The 12,238-nt window shown below is 40.3% G+C and overlaps 1 protein-coding gene across 1 annotated transcript in view; it reads right to left on the bottom strand.

The window, feature by feature from the left end:
- CCDC142 (coiled-coil domain containing 142) overlaps positions 1 to 9,573 on the bottom strand; it is a 91,702-nt gene extending 82,129 nt beyond the window's left edge. The window contains 1 exon segment of the mRNA XM_088466470.1: positions 9,450 to 9,573. The gene's annotated coding sequence lies outside the window, so the exon portion shown is untranslated.
- Positions 9,574 to 12,238: the final 2,665 nt, after the last annotated feature.

Here is a 12,238-nt window from a genome sequence, read left to right as displayed (position 1 = left end):
TACAGTAATAGTGACAGTAATGATAACACCACAGTGTACAGTAATAGTGACAGTAGTGATAACACCACAGTGTACAGTAATAAGTGTGATAGTAATGATAACACCACAGTGTACAGTAATAAGTGTGACAGTAATAACACCACAGTGTACAGTAATAGTGACAGTAATGATAACACCACAGTGTACAGTAATAGTGACAGTAATAACACCAGTGTACAGTAATAAGTGTGACAGTAATGATAACACCACAGTGTACAGTAATAAGTGTGACAGTAATGATAACACCAGTGTACAGTAATAAGTGTGACAGTAATGATAACACCACAGTACACAGTAATAGTGACAGTAATGATAACACCACAGTGTACAGTAATAGTGACAGTAATGATAACACCACAGTGTACAGTAATAGTGACAGTAATGATAACACCACAGTGTACAGTAATAGTGACAGTAATGATAACACCACAGTGTACAGTAATAGTGACAGTAATGATAACACCTCAGTGTACAGTAATAGTGACAGTAATGATAACACCACAGTGTACAGTAATAGTGACAGTAATGATAACACCACAGTGTACAGTAATAAGTGTGATAGTAATGATAACACCACAGTGTACAGTAATAAGTGTGACAGTAATAACACCACAGTGTACAGTAATAAGTGTGACAGTAATAACACCACAGTGTACAGTAATAGTGACAGTAATGATAACACCACAGTGTACAGTAATAGTGACAGTAATGATAACACCACAGTGTACAGTAATAGTGACAGTGATAACACCACAGTGTACAGTAATAGTGACAGTAATGATAACACCACAGTGTACAGTAATAGTGACAGTAATAACACCACAGTGTACAGTAATAGTGACAGTAATGATAACACCTCAGTGTACAGTAATAGTGACAGTAATGATAACACCACAGTGTACAGTAATAAGTGTGACAGTAATGAGCTGTACAGTAATAGTGACAGTAATGACACCACAGTGTACAGTAATAGTGACAGTAATAATAACACCACAGTGTACAGTAATAGTGACAGTAATGATAACACCTCAGTGTACAGTAATAGTGACAGTAATGATAACACCACAGTGTACAGTAATAGTGACAGTAATGATAACACCACAGTGTACAGTAATAAGTGTGACAGTAATGAGCTTTACAGTAATAGTGACAGTAATAACACCACAGTGTACAGTAATAGTGACAGTAATGATAACACCACAGTGTACAGTAATAAGTGTGACAGTAATGAGCTGTACAGTAATAGTGACAGTAATAACACCACAGTGTACAGTAATAGTGACAGTAATGATAACACCACAGTGTACAGTAATAGTGACAGTAATGATAACACCACAGTGTACAGTAATAGTGACAGTAATGATAACACCACAGTGTACAGTAATAGTGACAGTAATGATAACACCTCAGTGTACAGTAATAGTGACAGTAATAACACCACAGTGTACAGTAAGTGACAGTAATAACACCACAGTGTACAGTAATAGTGACAGTAATGATAACACCACAGTGTACAGTAATAAGTGTGACAGTAATGAGCTGTACAGTAATAGTGACAGTAATAACACCACAGTGTACAGTAATAAGTGTGACAGTAATGAGCTGTACAGTAATAGTGACAGTAATGACACCACAGTGTACAGTAATAGTGACAGTAATGACACCACAGTGTACAGTAATAGTGACAGTAATGATAACACCACAGTGTACAGTAATAGTGACAGTAATGATAACACCACAGTGTACAGTAATAGTGACAGTAATGATAACACCACAGTGTACAGTAATAGTGACAGTAATGATAACACCACAGTGTACAGTAATAGTGACAGTAATGATAACACCACAGTGTACAGTAATAGTGACAGTAATAACACCACCACAGTGTACAGTAATAGTGACAGTAATGATAACACCACAGTGTACAGTAATAGTGACAGTAATGATAACACCACAGTGTACAGTAATAGTGACAGTAATGATAACACCACAGTGTACAGTAATAGTGACAGTAATGACAACACCACAGTGTACAGTAATAGTGACAGTAATGATAACACCACAGTGTACAGTAATAGTGACAGTAATGATAACACCACAGTGTACAGTAATAGTGACAGTAATAACACCACAGTGTACAGTAATAGTGACAGTAATGATAACACCACAGTGTACAGTAATAGTGACAGTAATGATAACACCACAGTATACAGTAATAGTGACAGTAATGATAACACCACAGTGTACAGTAATAGTGACAGTAATGATAACACCACAGTGTACAGTAATAGTGACAGTAATGATAACACCACAGTGTACAGTAATAGTGACAGTAATGATAACACCACAGTGTACAGTAATAGTGACAGTAATAATAACACCACAGTGTACAGTAATAGTGACAGTAATGATAACACCACAGTGTACAGTAATAGTGACAGTAATGATAACACCAGTGTACAGTAATAGTGACAGTAATGATAACACCACAGTGTACAGTAATAGTGACAGTAATGATAACACCACAGTGTACAGTAATAAGTGTGACAGTAATAACACCACAGTGTACAGTAATAGTGACAGTAATGATAACACTACAGTGTACAGTAATAGTGACAGTAATGATAACACCTCAGTCTACAGTAATAGTGACAGTAATAACACCACAGTGTACAGTAAGTGACAGTAATAACACCACAGTGTACAGTAATAGTGACAGTAATGATAACACCACAGTGTACAGTAATAAGTGTGACAGTAATGAGCTGTACAGTAATAGTGACAGTAATAACACCACAGTGTACAGTAATAAGTGTGACAGTAATGAGCTGTACAGTAATAGTGACAGTAATAACACCACAGTGTACAGTAATAGTGACAGTAATGACACCACAGTGTACAGTAATAGTGACAGTAATGATAACACCACAGTGTACAGTAATAGTGACAGTAATGATAACACCACAGTGTACAGTAATAGTGACAGTAATGATAACACCACAGTGTACAGTAATAGTGACAGTAATGATAACACCACAGTGTACAGTAATAGTGACAGTAATAACACCACAGTGTACAGTAATAGTGACAGTAATGATAACACCACAGTGTACAGTAATAGTGACAGTAATGATAACACCACAGTGTACAGTAATAGTGACAGTAATGATAACACCACAGTGTACAGTAATAGTGACAGTAATGATAACACCACAGTGTACAGTAATAGTGACAGTAATAACACCACAGTGTACAGTAATAGTGACAGTAATGATAACACAGTGTACAGTAATAGTGACAGTAATAACACCACAGTGTACAGTAATAGTGACAGTAATAACACCACAGTGTACAGTAATAGTGACAGTAATGATAACACCACAGTGTACAGTAATAGTGACAGTAATGATAACACCACAGTGTACAGTAATAGTGACAGTAATGATAACACCACAGTGTACAGTAATAGTGACAGTAATGATAAAACCACAGTGTACAGTAATAGTGACAGTAATGATAACACCACAGTGTACAGTAATAAGTGTGACAGTAATAACACCACAGTGTACAGTAATAGTGACAGTAATGATAACACCACAGTGTACAGTAATAGTGACAGTAATGATAACACCTCAGTGTACAGTAATAGTGACAGTAATAACACCACAGTGTACAGTAAGTGACAGTAATAACACCACAGTGTACAGTAATAGTGACAGTAATGATAACACCACAGTGTACAGTAATGAGCTGTACAGTAATAGTGACAGTAATAACACCACAGTGTACAGTAATAAGTGTGACAGTAATGAGCTGTACAGTAATAGTGACAGTAATAACACCACAGTGTACAGTAATAGTGACAGTAATGATAACACCACAGTGTACAGTAATAGTGACAGTAATGATAACACCACAGTGTACAGTAATAGTGACAGTAATGATAACACCACAGTGTACAGTAATAAGTGTGACAGTAATGAGCTGTACAGTAATAGTGACAGTAATAACACCACAGTGTACAGTAATAAGTGTGACAGTAATGAGCTGTACAGTAATAGTGACAGTAATAACACCACAGTGTACAGTAATAGTGACAGTAATGACACCACAGTGTACAGTAATAGTGACAGTAATGATAACACCACAGTGTACAGTAATAGTGACAGTATTGATAACACCACAGTGTACAGTAATAGTGACAGTAATGATAACACCACAGTGTACAGTAATAGTGACAGTAATGATAACACCACAGTGTACAGTAATAGTGACAATGATAACACCACAGTGTACAGTAATAGTGACAGTAATGATAACACCACAGTGTACAGTAATAGTGACAGTAATGATAACACCACAGTGTACAGTAATAGTGACAGTAATGATAACACCACAGTGTACAGTAATAGTGACAGTAATGATAACACCACAGTGTACAGTAATAGTGACAGTAATGATAACACCACAGTGTACAGTAACAGTGACAGTAATGAAACACCACAGTGTACAGTAATAGTGACAGTAATGATAACACCACAGTGTACAGTAATAGTGACAGTAATGATAACACCATAGTGTACAGTAATAGTGACAGTAATGATAACACCACAGTATACAGTAATAGTGACAGTAATAACACCACAGTGTACAGTAATAGTGACAGTAATGATAACACCACAGTGTACAGTAATAGTGACAGTAATGATAACACCACAGTGTACAGTAATAGTGACAGTAATAATAACACCACAGTGTACAGTAATAGTGACAGTAATGATAAAACCACAGTGTACAGTAATAGTGACAGTAATGATAACACCACAGTGTACAGTAATAAGTGTGACAGTAATAACACCACAGTGTACAGTAATAGTGACAGTAATGATAACACCACAGTGTACAGTAATAGTGACAGTAATGATAACACCACAGTGTACAGTAATAGTGACAGTAATAACACCACAGTGTACAGTAAGTGACAGTAATAACACCACAGTGTACAGTAATAGTGACAGTAATGATAACACCACAGTGTACAGTAATGAGCTGTACAGTAATAGTGACAGTAATAACACCACAGTGTACAGTAATAAGTGTGACAGTAATGAGCTGTACAGTAATAGTGACAGTAATAACACCACAGTGTACAGTAATAGTGACAGTAATGACACCACAGTGTACAGTAATAGTGACAGTAATGATAACACCACAGTGTACAGTAATAGTGACAGTAATGATAACACCACAGTGTACAGTAATAGTGACAGTAATGATAACACCACAGTGTACAGTAATAAGTGTGACAGTAATGAGCTGTACAGTAATAGTGACAGTAATAACACCACAGTGTACAGTAATAGTGACAGTAATGACACCACAGTGTACAGTAATAGTGACAGTAATGATAACACCACAGTGTACAGTAATAGTGACAGTAATGATAACACCACAGTGTACAGTAATAGTGACAGTAATGATAACACCACAGTGTACAGTAATAGTGACAGTAATGATAACACCACAGTGTACAGTAATAGTGACAGTAATGATAACACCACAGTGTACAGTAATAGTGACAGTAATGATAACACCACAGTGTACAGTAATAGTGACAGTAATGATAACACCACAGTGTACAGTAATAGTGACAGTAATGATAACACCACAGTGTACAGTAATAGTGACAGTAATAACACCACAGTGTACAGTAATAGTGACAGTAATGATAACACCACAGTGTACAGTAATAGTGACAGTAATGATAACACCACAGTGTACAGTAATAGTGACAGTAATGATAACACCACAGTGTACAGTAATAGTGACAGTAATGATAACACCACAGTATACAGTAATAGTGACAGTAATAACACCACAGTGTACAGTAATAGTGACAGTAATGATAACACCACAGTGTACAGTAATAGTGACAGTAATGATAACACCACAGTATACAGTAATAGTGACAGTAATAACACCACAGTGTACAGTAATAGTGACAGTAATGATAACACCACAGTGTACAGTAATAGTGACAGTAATGATAACACCACAGTGTACAGTAATAGTGACAGTAATAACACCACAGTGTACAGTAATAGTGACAGTAATGATAACACCACAGTGTACAGTAATAGTGACAGTAATGATAACACCACAGTGTACAGTAATAGTGACAGTAATGATAACACCACAGTGTACAGTAATAGTGACAGTAATGATAACACCACAGTGTACAGTAATAGTGACAGTAATGATAACACCACAGTGTACAGTAATAGTGACAGTAATGATAACACCACAGTATACAGTAATAGTGACAGTAATAACACCACAGTGTACAGTAATAGTGACAGTAATGATAACACCACAGTGTACAGTAATAGTGACAGTAATGATAACACCACAGTGTACAGTAATAGTGACAGTAATGATAACACCACAGTGTACAGTAATAGTGACAGTAATGATAACACCACAGTGTACAGTAATAGTGACAGTAATGATAACACCACAGTGTACAGTAATAGTGACAGTAATGATAACACCACAGTGTACAGTAATAGTGACAGTAATGATAACACCACAGTGTACAGTAATAGTGACAGTAATGATAACACCACAGTGTACAGTAATAGTGACAGTAATGATAACACCACAGTGTACAGTAATAGTGACAGTAATGATAACACCACAGTGTACAGTAATAGTGACAGTAATGATAACACCACAGTGTACAGTAATAGTGACAGTAATGATAACACCACAGTGTACAGTAATAGTGACAGTAATGATAACACCACAGTGTACAGTAATAGTGACAGTAATGATAACACCACAGTATACAGTAATAGTGACAGTAATGATAACACCACAGTGTACAGTAATAGTGACAGTAATGATAACACCACAGTGTACAGTAATAGTGACAGTAATGATAACACCACAGTGTACAGTAATAGTGACAGTAATGATAACACCACAGTGTACAGTAATAGTGACAGTAATGATAACACCACAGTGTACAGTAATAGTGACAGTAATGATAACACCACAGTGTACAGTAATAGTGACAGTAATGATAACACCACAGTGTACAGTAATAGTGACAGTAATGATAACACCACAGTGTACAGTAATAGTGACAGTAATGATAACACCACAGTGTACAGTAATAGTGACAGTAATGATAACACCACAGTGTACAGTAATAGTGACAGTAATGATAACACCACAGTGTACAGTAATAGTGACAGTAATGATAACACCACAGTGTACAGTAATAGTGACAGTAATGATAACACCACAGTATACAGTAATAGTGACAGTAATAACACCCCAGTGTACAGTAATAGTGACAGTAATGATAACACCACAGTGTACAGTAATAGTGACAGTAATGATAACACCACAGTGTACAGTAATAGTGACAGTAATGATAACACCACAGTATACAGTAATAGTGACAGTAATAACACCACAGTGTACAGTAATAGTGACAGTAATGATAACACCACAGTGTACAGTAATAGTGACAGTAATGATAACACCACAGTGTACAGTAATAGTGACAGTAATGATAACACCACAGTGTACAGTAATAGTGACAGTAATGATAACACCACAGTGTACAGTAATAGTGACAGTAATAACACCACAGTGTACAGTAATAGTGACAGTAATGATAACACCACAGTGTACAGTAATAGTGACAGTAATGATAACACCACAGTGTACAGTAATAGTGACAGTAATGATAACACCACAGTGTACAGTAATAGTGACAGTAATGATAACACCACAGTGTACAGTAATAGTGACAGTAATGATAACACCACAGTGTACAGTAATAGTGACAGTAATGATAACACCACAGTGTACAGTAATAGTGACAGTAATGATAACACCACAGTGTACAGTAATAGTGACAGTAATGATAACACCACAGTGTACAGTAATAGTGACAGTAATGATAACACCACAGTGTACAGTAATAGTGACAGTAATGATAACACCACAGTATACAGTAATAGTGACAGTAATGATAACACCCCAGTGTACAGTAATAGTGACAGTAATGATAACACCCCAGTGTACAGTAATAGTGACAGTAATGATAACACCACAGTGTACAGTAATAGTGACAGTAATGATAACACCACAGTGTACAGTAATAGTGACAGTAATGATAACACCACAGTGTACAGTAATAGTGACAGTAATGATAACACCACAGTGTACAGTAATAGTGACAGTAATGATAACACCACAGTGTACAGTAATAGTGACAGTAATGATAACACCACAGTGTACAGTAATAGTGACAGTAATGATAACACCACAGTATACAGTAATAGTGACAGTAATAACACCCCAGTGTACAGTAATAGTGACAGTAATGATAACACCACAGTGTACAGTAATAGTGACAGTAATGATAACACCACAGTGTACAGTAATAGTGACAGTAATGATAACACCAGTGTACAGTAATAGTGACAGTAATGATAACACCACAGTGTACAGTAATAGTGACAGTAATGATAACACCACAGTATACAGTAATAGTGACAGTAATGATAACACCACAGTGTACAGTAATAGTGACAGTAATGATAACACCACAGTGTACAGTAATAGTGACAGTAATGATAACACCACAGTGTACAGTAATAGTGACAGTAATGATAACACCACAGTGTACAGTAATAGTGACAGTAATAACACCACAGTGTACAGTAATAGTGACAGTAATGATAACACCACAGTGTACAGTAATAGTGACAGTAATAACACCACAGTGTACAGTAATAGTGACAGTAATGATAACACCACAGTGTACAGTAATAGTGACAGTAATAACACCACAGTGTACAGTAATAGTGACAGTAATAACACCACAGTGTACAGTAATAGTGACAGTAATGATAACACCACAGTGTACAGTAATAGTGACAGTAATGATAACACCACAGTGTACAGTAATAGTGACAGTAATGATAACACCACAGTGTACAGTAATAGTGACAGTAATGATAACACCACAGTGTACAGTAATAGTGACAGTAATAACACCACAGTGTACAGTAATAGTGACAGTAATGATAACACCACAGTGTACAGTAATAGTGACAGTAATAACACCACAGTGTACAGTAATAGTGACAGTAATGATAACACCACAGTGTACAGTAATAGTGACAGTAATAACACCACAGTGTACAGTAATAGTGACAGTAATAACACCACAGTGTACAGTAATAGTGACAGTAATGATAACACCACAGTGTACAGTAATAGTGACAGTAATGATAACACCACAGTGTACAGTAATAGTGACAGTAATGATAACACCACAGTGTACAGTAATAGTGACAGTAATAAGCTGTACAGTAGTAATCTCTCACCGTATCCAACAGCTTCTGCTACCACAACACACTCTGCATGCTGGGAGATGTAGTCATACTGGGCAGTGGCTGCTGGGAAACAGGAAGTGACAAAGGAGCATGCTGGGAGATGTAGTCATACTGGGCAGTGGCTGATGGGAAACAGGAAGTGAGAAAGGAGCATGCTGGGAGATGTAGTAAAACAGTGCAGTGGCTGCTGGGAAACAGGAAGTGACAAAGGAGCATGCTGGGAGATGTAGTCATACTGGGCAGTGGCTGCTGGGGGACAGGAAGTGACAAAGGAGCATGCTGGGAGATGTAGTCATACTGGGCAGTGGCTGCTGGGAAACAGGAAGTGACAAAGGAGCATGCTGGGAGATGTAGTCATACTGGGCATTTGCTGCTGGGAGACAGGAAGTGACAAAGGAGCATGCTGGGAGATGTAGTCATACTGGGCAGTGTCTGCTGGGGGACAGGAAGTGACAAAGGAGCATGCTGGGAGATGTAGTCATACTGGGCAGTGTCTGCTGGGGGACAGGAAGTGACAAAGGAGCATGCTGGGAGATGTAGTTAAACTGTGCAGTGGCTGCTGGGAAACAGGAAGTGACAAAGGAGCATGCTGGGAGATGTAGTCATACTGGGCAGTGGCTGCTGGGGGACAGGAAGTGACAAAGGAGCATGCTGGGAGATGTAGTCATACTGGGCAGTGGCTGCTGGGAAACAGGAAGTGACAAAGGAGCATGCTGGGAGATGTAGTCATACTGGGCAGTGGCTGATGGGAGACAGGAAGTGACAAAGGAGCATGCTGGGAGATGTAGTCATACTGGGCAGTGGCTGATGGGAGACAGGAAGTGACAAAGGAGCATGCTGGGAGATGTAGTAAAACAGTGCAGTGGCTGCTGGGAAACAGGAAGTGACAAAGGAGCATGTTGGGAGATGTAGTCATACTGGGCAGTGGCTGATGGGAAACAGGAAGTGAGAAAGGAGCATGCTGGGAGATGTAGTAAAACAGTGCAGTGGCTGCTGGGAAACAGGAAGTGACAAAGGAGCATGCTGGGAGATGTAGTCATACTGGGCAGTGGCTGCTGGGGAACAGGAAGTGACAAAGGAGCATGCTGGGAGATGTAGTCATACTGGGCAGTGGCTGCTGGGAGACTGGAAGTGACAAAGGAGCATGCTGGGAGATGTAGTCATACTGGGCAGTGGCTGCTGGGAGACTGGAAGTGACAAAGGAGCATGCTGGGAGATGTAGTCATACTGGGCAGTGGCTGATGGGAAACAGGAAGTGAGAAAGGAGCATGCTGGGAGATGTAGTCATACTGGGCAGTGGCTGCTGGGAAACAGGAAGTGACAAAGGAGCATGCTGGGAGATGTAGTCATACTGGGCAGTGGCTGATGGGAGACAGGAAGTGACAAAGGAGCATGCTGGGAGATGTAGTCATACTGGGCAGTGGCTGCTGGGGGACAGGAAGTGACAAAGGAGCATGCTGGGAGATGTAGTCATACTGGGCAGTGGCTGCTGGGAAACAGGAAGTGACAAAGGAGCATGCTGGGAGATGTAGTCATACTGGGCAGTGGCTGATGGGAGACAGGAAGTGACAAAGGAGCATGCTGGGAGATGTAGGTATACTGGGCAGTGTCTGCTGGGATATCTGAGCATGTTGGGAGATGTAGTCATACCATACTTGCCAACTCTCCCTCATTGTCTCTGTGTCTCCCCGACATAGCAGCAATCTCCCCGTCTCCCTGACATAGCAGCAATCTCCCCGTCTCCCTGACATAGCAGAAATCTCCCCGTCTCCCTGACATAGCAGCAATCTCCCCGATTCCCCGACATAACAGCAATCTCCCCGACTTCCTGACATAACAGCAATCTCCCCGTCTCCTTGACATAACAGCAATCTCCCCGTCTCCCCGACATAGCAGCAATCTCCCCGTCTCCCCGACATAGCAGCAATCTCCCCGTCTCCCCGACATAGCAGAAATCTCCCCGTCTCCCCGACATAGCAGCAATCTCCCCGATTCCCCGACATAGCAGCAATCTCCCCGTCTCCCTGACATAGCAGCAATCTCCCCGATTCCCCGACATAACAGCAATCTCCCCGACTTCCTGACATAACAGCAATCTCCCCGTCTCCTTGACATAACAGCAATCTCCCCGTCTCCCCGACATAGCAGCAATCTCCCCGTCTCCCCGACATAGCAGCAATCTCCCCGTCTCCCCGACATAGCAGAAATCTCCCCGTCTCCCCGACATAGCAGCAATCTCCCCGTCTCCCCGACATAGCAGCAATCTCCCCGATTCCCCGACATAGCAGAAATCTCCCCGTCTCCCCGACATAGCAGCAATCTCCCCGTCTCCCTGACATAGCAGAAATCTCCCCGTCTCCCTGACATAGCAGCAATCTCCCCGACTCCCTGACATAGCAGCAATCTCCCCGTCTCCCTGACATAGCAGCAATCTCCCCGATTCCCCGACATAACAGCAATCTCCCCGACTTCCTGACATAACAGCAATCTCCCCGTCTCCTTGACATAACAGCAATCTCCCCGTCTCCCCGACATAGCAGCAATCTCCCCGTCTCCCCGACATAGCAGCAATCTCCCCGTCTCCCTGACATAGCAGCAATCTCCCCGTCTCCCTGACATAGCAGCAATCTCCCCGTCTCCCTGACATAGCAGCAATCTCCCCGTCTCCCTGACATAGCAGCAATCTCCCCGTCTCCCTGACATAGCAGCAATCTCCCCGACTCCCTGACATAGCAGCAATCTCCCCGACTCCCTGACATAGCAGCAATCTCCCCGATTCC

Source organism: Taudactylus pleione, unplaced genomic scaffold, assembly GCF_031769625.1.
Source record: "Taudactylus pleione unplaced genomic scaffold, aTauple2 ptg003191l, whole genome shotgun sequence".
Classification (NCBI taxonomy): domain Eukaryota; kingdom Metazoa; phylum Chordata; class Amphibia; order Anura; family Myobatrachidae; genus Taudactylus; species Taudactylus pleione.
Note: the sequence above shows the minus strand (reverse complement) of the source record. Positions and strands in the feature narration are given on the sequence as shown.